At 45.0% G+C, this 9,233-nt stretch overlaps 1 protein-coding gene across 1 annotated transcript in view; it reads right to left on the reverse strand.

The window, feature by feature from the left end:
* The window catches only part of anxa7.S (annexin A7 S homeolog), a 29,796-nt gene extending 26,924 nt beyond the window's left edge, over positions 1-2,872 (reverse strand). The window contains 1 exon segment of the mRNA NM_001094206.1: positions 2,781-2,872. The gene's annotated coding sequence lies outside the window, so the exon portion shown is untranslated.
* Positions 2,873-9,233: the final 6,361 nt, after the last annotated feature.

Here is a 9,233-nt window from a genome sequence, read left to right on the forward strand (position 1 = left end):
ATATGCAAATTAGGGGGTGGGAGGGAAATCAGGTGACTTTTTGTCACAAAACAAGGAAGTAAAAAAATGTTTCCCCTTACCACCCCTTTATTGTACATGCAAATTAGGATTTGGTTCGGTATTCAGCCGAATCTTTTGCAAAGGATTTGGGAGGTTCGGGCCGAATCCAAAATAGTGGATTTGGTGCCCATCAACACAACATCCTACTACTGCTGGAGCGCATGGCAGATAACGTAGCTAGGCTACATGATGAAAGCACTCGGTACAGTTATGCACACTGGTGAAATGATTGCACCATTCTCTCTCCTCTTCCCCCCCGGAAGTTGCTGTAATTCAATTCCCAGCACTCCCTCAGACATAATTAAAATGTAAGCTGAATAGTGAGATCCAACAAATATCTGGTTTAGATTAACTCAAAGAATGCAATACTAAAGGACCAGTAACACATAAAGCAAAACTATTCCATTCACATGTGCATGTTGTATTGGGAGGAACAGACTATTTAAAGGGCAAGGAAATGGTTCCCTGCAATAATGAACCCTTCCAACATAAAAAGTTTTCGATCACTTCATAAAAAGTAAGTTTGGTGATAGATGGCAAGGAAATCCTTTGATTTAACAAACACTTCCAATAAAAACCGCACTTACTTACTAGGCCCAAATTTCTTGGTGGGTGCAAGTCCTTAAGCCTGTTCACAAAGGCTTCCTTGTATCACATGAAAGTATATCCATCGACAGCACTCCAATTTTTCATTAAGACCGCCTTTATTATTTGCAAAGCATTGCATAGCAACATAGTGCAACGTTTCGAGTGGCACTCTACTCTTTGTCAAGGAAATCCTTTGATTTAATACTGCCATTGAAGGTGTTGCACCCAGTTGCTGCCTGTTGCCCTAAATAATGTGGACTCCTACACTCCTGAACTTTGTATTCATTTTATTATTGATTTGTTAGTGTATGATATATGGAATTATAAGCATATTGTGCCTCTAGATAAGCAGAATAGCAGGGAATGGTGTATCTCCTGTCTCTCTAAGGGTAAGGCCACACGAGGAGATTCGGGGAGATTTTGTCACCTGGCGACTAATCGCCTCGTCTTCTGAGCGACTATAGGTGGCCATACACGGGCCGATAAAAGCTGCCGACAGACCGTGTCGGCAGCTTATTGGCCCGTGTATGGGGCCCCGCGACGGGCTTCACCGATCGAGATCTGGCCGATCTCGATCGGATGGGACAGAAAATCCCGTCGGATCGCGACCGCATCTATTCGTTGATGCGGTCCCGCAAACCGACCGCCCTTTTGGGCATCGTTAGGATCCGATCGTTGGGCCCTAGGGCCCACGATCGGATCAGCCAATATTGCCCACCTCAAGGTGGGCATATTGGAGGGAGATCCGCTCGTTTGGCGACATCGCCAAACGAGCGGATCTCTCCATGTATGGCCACCTTATCTCCCCGAACTGCCTCAGCGTGTTTTCCCATAGGCTATAATGAAAAGTTACCTGCACTAAAGCACACGGGGCGATGCGTTTTCTATAGTCGCCCGAAGTTGCCTCACTATGGAAAAAGCATCTCTGCGTGTGCATTAGCGCAGGCGACTTGTCATTATAGCCTATGGGAAAACACGCTGAGGCAGTTCGGGGAGATAGTCGCTCAGAAGACGAGGCGATTAGTCGCCAGACGACAAAATCTCCCCGAATCTCCTCTTGTTGCCTTACCCTAAGGGCAGAGACACACGTGGAGATTCGGGGAGATTAGTCACCTGGCGACAAATCACCTCTTCTTTGGGCGACTAATCTCCCTGAACTGCAGTCTAGAATGTAAATCTCCGGCAGGAAGTCACTCGGAGCGATTCGTTTTCCGAAGTCGCACAGAATTTCCTTACAAGGAAACTTCGAGCGACTTCGTAAAACATATCGCAGGCTAGAATGTAAATCTCCGGCAGGATGGCACTAAGAGCGCATCGTTTTCCAAAGTCGCCAAAAAATTCCTTACGGGGAAACTGTGGGCGACTTCTAAAAACAAATCGATCCGAGTGACATCCCGCTGGCGATTTACATTCTAGCTGGCGGGAGGCAGTTCGGTGTGATTAGTCGCCCAAAGAAGAGGCAATTTGCGACTAAATCTCCCCGAATCTCCATGTGTGTCTCTGTCCTAAGCTGGCATTGGTATTTATATTTGAAAAAAAAAAATGCTCAAATCTGAAAGCTAATGAAAACAGTGTCTGTTTGTCATTGGTTATTTAATCTGCATTGCTGGTTGTGGCTATGGAGACAATGTAGCTGGAGCCAGACCTGGAACTCTGGAAGAGAGCTGATGTCAGAAGTAGGGGGACACACAAACACTTGTTTCAATAACATTTACAAATAATTTTAAATCCATTTTCTTTTTCTTTGAGGCAGCTATGACCTTTAATACGTGTGTATTCAGGAGTTTCTTGCATCACATTGGGTTCAGCCTCCTGGGTGTGGTTGCAGCGGATTAACTGTTTAGTGTCGGTATTGGACACACACACACCCAGCCCAGCATTTATGACAGGCACTAGCCTCAAACTAGCCTTGCTGCTTCTAATGGCTCCCAGCCCTCCAGACTTATTATAAATCTATCGCTTCTAAGGCTGCCATATACCCAGCCTACAGTAAGCTGCCAACTCCTGCAACACAATAAACTACAACTCCCAGAATTCTGCGAGACATTTGGACGCTAAGGTTTACACTTCACCAAGTTCAGTACATTTGCGCCACCCAGACCGTCCCCTGCCGTGAGAGCCCTTTCCTTTACCTTGTCAGATGGTTGCAGGAGTTCTGTGAGAAGGAGGAGACTTCCGAGTCCTGATAAATATGGAGCTCACAAAATTAAATCTCCCTCAGGAGGAGAAAGGCAGGGACTCCAAAGAACCCGGGCGGAAAATGGGCGTAACTTTGGATACGTCACTGCCAAAGGATAGGCGCGCCTGAACTAGTGGGCGGGGCTGTGCTAAAGTTGTGGGGAGTGGCGCTAGGCCCTCTGGGGAAGTGAGCACAATAGGAAGTGAAACTTGGAGTGAATAAGTTAGGGCAGTTTGTTTTGCTGAGTTCTACGTTCTGTACTCTACACAGAATTGCATTTTTGCCAGTAATTAAAAACATTGCCACAATACCTGTACAGCAGGTTCTCAACATGGTTGCTATAAGCAACGCGAGGCATGCTTTATTATTTTGGAAAAAGTAATAAAAAAAAAAGCGGTGGGTTTTACTGGACACATTTTTCAGACTGGTTGCCAGCAGTGTTGGACTGGCCCATAGGGACACCAGGAAAACTCACAGTGGGCCCAGGTGTCTGTGGCACTCTTGCTTCTAACCATTTGGCCTTTTTCATGGTTATTTTCTATTTCTTTATGGAAACAAAGAGGCTTTAAGGAGAAATCAACCTGTGGGGGGGGGAAAACCCTACTCCCCACTCCTGGTAGCTCTCCTCCCCCCAGGCTAACTACCCCCTCCCTCCGGGAGATGCCCCATACTCCATACTTACCCTCTCAGCGCAGAGTCTTCCAGCAAAGTTCCACATGTCCATCTTCTGGCTCCTCTGTAAGCTGAATGAGAGATCGGCAATTTCTGTGTAATTCCACGCATGTGCAGTTGTCGCAAAACGGCAAACTGCGCATACGCCGAAATACCATTCTCTCAGATTACAGAGGAGCCTTTCCCCGGGGGGTTGGTAGCCTGGAAGGAGGGAGGGCTACCTGAGGTGGGGGTTAGGGTTGCCACCTGGCCGGTATTTTACCGGCCCAGCCGGTAAAAATTATGGTTGATCCCAATGTTATTAATAGGGGAAAAAGATAAATATATACGTAGGAAGGCCAGTATTTTCTTCCAGAAAAGGTGGCAACCCTAGTGGGTGTTTGGTTTTTTTTCCCCACAGGTTGATTTCTCCTTTAATAATGTAACAGGGCAACCATTTTGAAATTTTAAAAAAAAGTGGTATAAAGGTGAAACCTTTATTGGCTAACTAATATAATCAAAGCAAACTTTCAGAACATTTTAGTTTCTTTTTCAAGCTGATTACAATGAAGCTGTGGTGTTACATACAACATTCAGCTCATAGGTCAAATGACCAACAAAAAGGAATATCCTTTAATAATGGAAGAATATAGTATAGTATGTAGAGAAAATAGACTAGGAGAATAAAGAGGTTGAGTGATCAGAGGAGGTATAATAGTTTGGAAAGTGGGCCCTCAGCCTGAGGTTTCCTGGTGGGCCTCTGACATCCCAGTCTGATACTGGTTGCCAGTTGCATAAATTGAAAGCCTTTGCTCTCTGTTTTCTATGACTCATTTAAGTGGGGGCACAGTAGGCCCAAACTGGCATTTTGTGGATTTTATCAAATGACAAGTCGGCTGCTGTAAGATACCATAGAAAGTCACTATTTAGTGGCTGGTGGGGGGCTGCTTTGAATACCAGTTAAGGTCTGGAGCACAGGCTCAGTTATGCGCAGAAACACCCCCATCCTCCAAAACACAATGTGGGATTGTCCAGCAAAACAGGGCCATCGGTATACATGGAACATAGAGCTGCATATGAATTTTGGGGCCCTAAATTGAATTTGCTATGTGGCCCAGTAACAACTAGTTACGCCACTGCCAGCATTTAATGAGGGCCCATGGGTGTCCACAGAAAAGTAAGTAAGATAATATCACAAATGGTAGCATCTCACTGAAGATGAACCTATTCATGACAATACAGAAAATAACTTAATTAAGGCTTGCCCTGGGGTGGGAAGTATAAAAAAAACTGTTTTAGGACAATGTGCCACTAGGATTTCATGACAGAAACATTGTAGAACTAGAGTGTTGTTTCACATGCTGCTTTCCTGTGCTTCCCCCCCACCTCTTTTTCTTTTGCACTCTTTTTATTTCTGTGCTGTCTGCCTTTTATAAAGCCCTCCTTCCTGCTCTTCTCTACAGCCACACTCAAAGCTACAAGCTATTCACACCTTCCCTGGACAGTGCATTGTGGGCTGGGTGTGGATGGTAAAGAAAATAACACTACACGTAAATGCAAATTAAAATTGAGCTAGTGCATGGAGAGGCTTTTGTGATGCCATTAGCTGGAGCAGATCACACTTGGGTGTGCAAATTTGTGTTATTACATCACCCCATAAGTGTTCTCACAACGGCCCAGAAGGTCTCATGGGGGCGCCACTGCTGGCTTTCAGAGCATTTGCACTGGTTGGTGATCACCACAGTGGAACCTTTGACAGGTTGATTTGCATTTTGGCTGCATATTTTTGTAAGGTATAGTTAAAGGGATACTGTTCCCAAAATGCGTCAGTTAATAGTGCTGCTCCAGGACTTCTGCACTGAAATCCATTTTCATTTAATTTTGAAATCTGACATGGGGTTAGACATTTTGTTGGTTTCCCAGGTACCCCCAGTCATGTGACTTGTGCTCTGATAAACTTCAGTCACTTTTTAAACTACACCATAAAATTCATTACAGAATCCCTTTAAGAGGTATAGTTACTCCAAGAACTATCACTTTACCAAAATATATTTCATGTGACTCAATCTGCAGGAGTGGGCCACCCTGGAGGTAGGGTGGTTTAAAACTATATCTTGCAGGTAGAGACAATAAAATAGGTGTAGATGGTTCTTAAACTGGCAGGATCTTACATTAAAGGAAATTATACCCCCGGAAAATCTTAGGGTTTCTGGCTCTGTGCCTTAACCATTGGACCAGATGAGCAGCCTGCAGGGTTGCTCACTATCTATTACCTTGCTTTTGCATTTTAGCCCAGCAGCAGCCTGATTGGTGGTTTGGAGTCAGCCAATCAGGGCTGACTCTGCCCTATTTAAGGCCAGCCCACCTCACACTCCCTGCTTTGCATTACCTAAAATAGCACACTGGCATTGTCCCTAGCTAAGGTTCCTGTTCCAGCCAGCTCCCTTTTCTGTCTTATCTTGCCTGAACCCTTCTCTGTCTTGTCCTGCCTTTACCCTGAACCTTGCCTTATTACCTTGCTCTTATCCTGTCTTGCTTTAAACTTTGCCTTACCTGTTTGTACTCCGGTTCCAGTCCTGTTTTGACCTTTATCTTGCCTTACTTTAACCTTTCCTTGCCCTGCCTTGTCTTCCTCCAGGAGCACACTTTCACATAAGAAGAGGAGACACCAACTATATTTTAGGACAGCTATATATAAATGTAGGGGCGTGCCTGTAAACATAAATGGTAACCATAGTATCAGTTCCCTACATTTACATCTCCTTTAAAGGAGCAATAATGCCAAATAAGTAAAGTGTATCAAAGTAATTATAGTATAATGTAGTGTTGTTCTGCACTGGTAAAACTGTTATGTTTGCTTCAGAAAGACTACTATAGTTTATATAAATAAGCCGCTGTGTAGCCAAGGGGGCCATTCAAGTTGGAAAAAATAAGAAAAGGCACAGGTTACACCATTGTATGCCTTGTTTTCCAGCTTGAGTGAGCTGTACTTTAATTTGATTCTCTACAGCTGCTACTTACTATAAGGGTGGTGGCAGACGGGGAGATTAGTTGCCCAGCAACAAATCTTCTCTACTGAGGGCCACTAATCTCTAAAATGCCTTCCCCCCTGCAAGGATTCAAATTGCCATCGGGATGGTATACGAATCATATCTGATTTCCAAAGTCGCCCAAAGTTGCCTCGCAGGGAAACTTCGGCGACTTCAGAAATCCAAAGCGAATTGTATGGAACCAGTAACGTCTCTAGGGCTGCTGTAACTGTAAAATAGCAGGTAATTAGGGTCACCGCTTACTATAGACAGTTGTAATCATCTGAAACAGCTGGGGATGAAACAGAGAAACCATAGCAGAGGTGATCTGACAGTTATCAATGAGCAACTGGAAGCCAAATTAAAGAAGAAGTATAGTCATGTCCCAGCTGAGCCAGAATTTAAAGAGCAGATATCCAGCGGGTGTCAGCAAAAAACAAAACCCAAGGAACAATTGGACCATACATAAGCAGGAATACAAGGCTTCAGCTTGATTTGGAAAAAATGAAAACTAAATAACCAGGTAACTACCTATTATGAGGCTGCTCTAGAAATAGGGGACTAGTAGGAACCTGATTATGAAGTAGACCATGATGGAAAATATTGGTAGAAATTGGAATAAACAGCTTTCAGGCAGTGACAGGCAACTGAAGGAAAATAGTGGGGACACACTCCCTGGACAATTACCCTAGGTAAGTTAGTTTTTTTTATAGAAGAGATACACCATACATGCTTAGGGGCAGATTTACAGAGCTCGAGTGAAGGATTCGAATTAAAAAAACTTCGAATTTCGAAGTGTTTTTTTGGCTACTTCGACCATCGAATGGGCTAGTTCGACCTTCGACTACGACTTCGACTACGAATCGAACGATTCGAACTAAAAATCGTTCGACTATTCGACCATTCGATAATCGAAGTACTGTCTCTTTAAGAAAAACTTCGACCCCCTAGTTCGGCAGCTAAAAGCTACCGAACTCAATGTTAGCCTATGGGGAAGGTCCCCATAGGCTTGCCTGTGTTTTTTTGATCGAAGGATATTCCTTCGATCGTTGGATTAAAATCCTTCGAATCGTTCGATTCGAAGGATTTAATCGTTCGATCGAACGAATAATCCTTCGATCGTACGATTAGCGCTAAATCGTTCGACTTCGATATTCGAAGTCGAACGATTTTAGTTCCTAGTCGAATATCGAGGGTTAATTAACCCTCGATATTCGACCCTTAGTAAATCTGCCCCTTAGTGTTTTTGGTCATTGATTTTAGATTTATTTGTCTTTTAAAGGCATAAGCAAACATTAAGGGGCAAGTATGAGTGGTGCTGCAACCATTGGGAAGTTTGACTAGCCAGATTTTTATCTCCATTTAAATACAAAAAGACAGGGTCGTGGCTAGCCGCGCTACAATACAGATGCACCTTCACAGTGTTCCCAGGGCCAAGTACTTAATCTGCCCCATCCAAGTCACAACTGGGCCCCAAGTTACTTGCTCCCACTCTGATCGACCAGGGGCCAGCATCTGCTGCCAGAAAAGCCAAAGTTCTGGCACCAATTCCAGAGGAGCGCAGATCGGGGCCTACTCAAGGGGCGGAAGCACGGGCCTTGCATTGGAGCACGATCCGGAGAGGTGGGCTGACCAGAAGTTCAGTGCAACTGCAAGCACCCGACATTGCTGACTGCCCCTGGAGGCACAACAGTGGGTAAGTGCCCAGAAGCCTCTTCACACCTCACTCCCCAGGTGCACTGCCACTACATGGTCTGCAGCCACAGGCCCTAATACAAATGGGCTGGGAGACGACTGCAAGTTGTTAGCCCCTTGGGAGCTTGACTCACTGAGTGCACAAACAGTCTTATAGGGCAACAGGACACTAAGCCAGTAAACTCTACCTGCCTTCACCAGTCTGAGCCCACTTGAGCTCAGGCTGTGGCAAACACAGCTTCATTAAAGGGGACTATCAGCCTTCTACCCATACGCAGCATTGTTCAGACAAGGCATGATAACAAACAGACTCTGCTCTGGGTGCACTATGGGAAGTGAAACGGTGTCAGTTCCAATCTTACAACAGTAATGTGTTTATACTAACTAGCACCATGCAGTAAGATATCAAGTAAGGCTATGCTGTACATGTGATCTCTATCCTCAGTGACCATCATATCCCGGCCGCATTGAATATTGGATACAAGCGCATTGGCTGGTAACACAGGGACTATATTGCTATAGTAACTATTCATATCCGCCCTTCCCACTATGGGGAAACTTATGCAAAAACCTAGATCTGAGGCGGCGGTCCGCTTGAAGAAGTATGCCCGCAACACTGCTCATGAGAATATACGCTCCGATCCTCCCACCCCGCGAGAGTGTCCCCCCACGCTCTGCCACTGCTGAAAGAGACCTGGCACCAGATACACCCGTAGATCCCACTCCAGCAGACCTTATGTCTGCCGTCTTGCAGTGTCAAACTACTTTTACCTCAATGTTCACCTCTAAGATCGAGGAACTTAAGGTTGACTTTTCACTGGTTAAGCAGGACATCCAGAACATTAGGGAGAGAACGGATGAACTTGAAGAAAGAGTGGGTGGAGTGGAAGACCGTACTACACTGTCTCAGGAAGTAAGTCACATCAAGCATCAGCTTCAGGATATGGCAGACCGCATAGATGATATGGAAAACCGCCAACGACGCTCAGACATCTGGATCCTAGGTCTCCCTGAGAGAAGTGAAGGCTCCA

The sequence above is a fragment of the Xenopus laevis genome, chromosome 7S, assembly GCF_017654675.1.
Source record: "Xenopus laevis strain J_2021 chromosome 7S, Xenopus_laevis_v10.1, whole genome shotgun sequence".
Taxonomy (NCBI): domain Eukaryota; kingdom Metazoa; phylum Chordata; class Amphibia; order Anura; family Pipidae; genus Xenopus; species Xenopus laevis.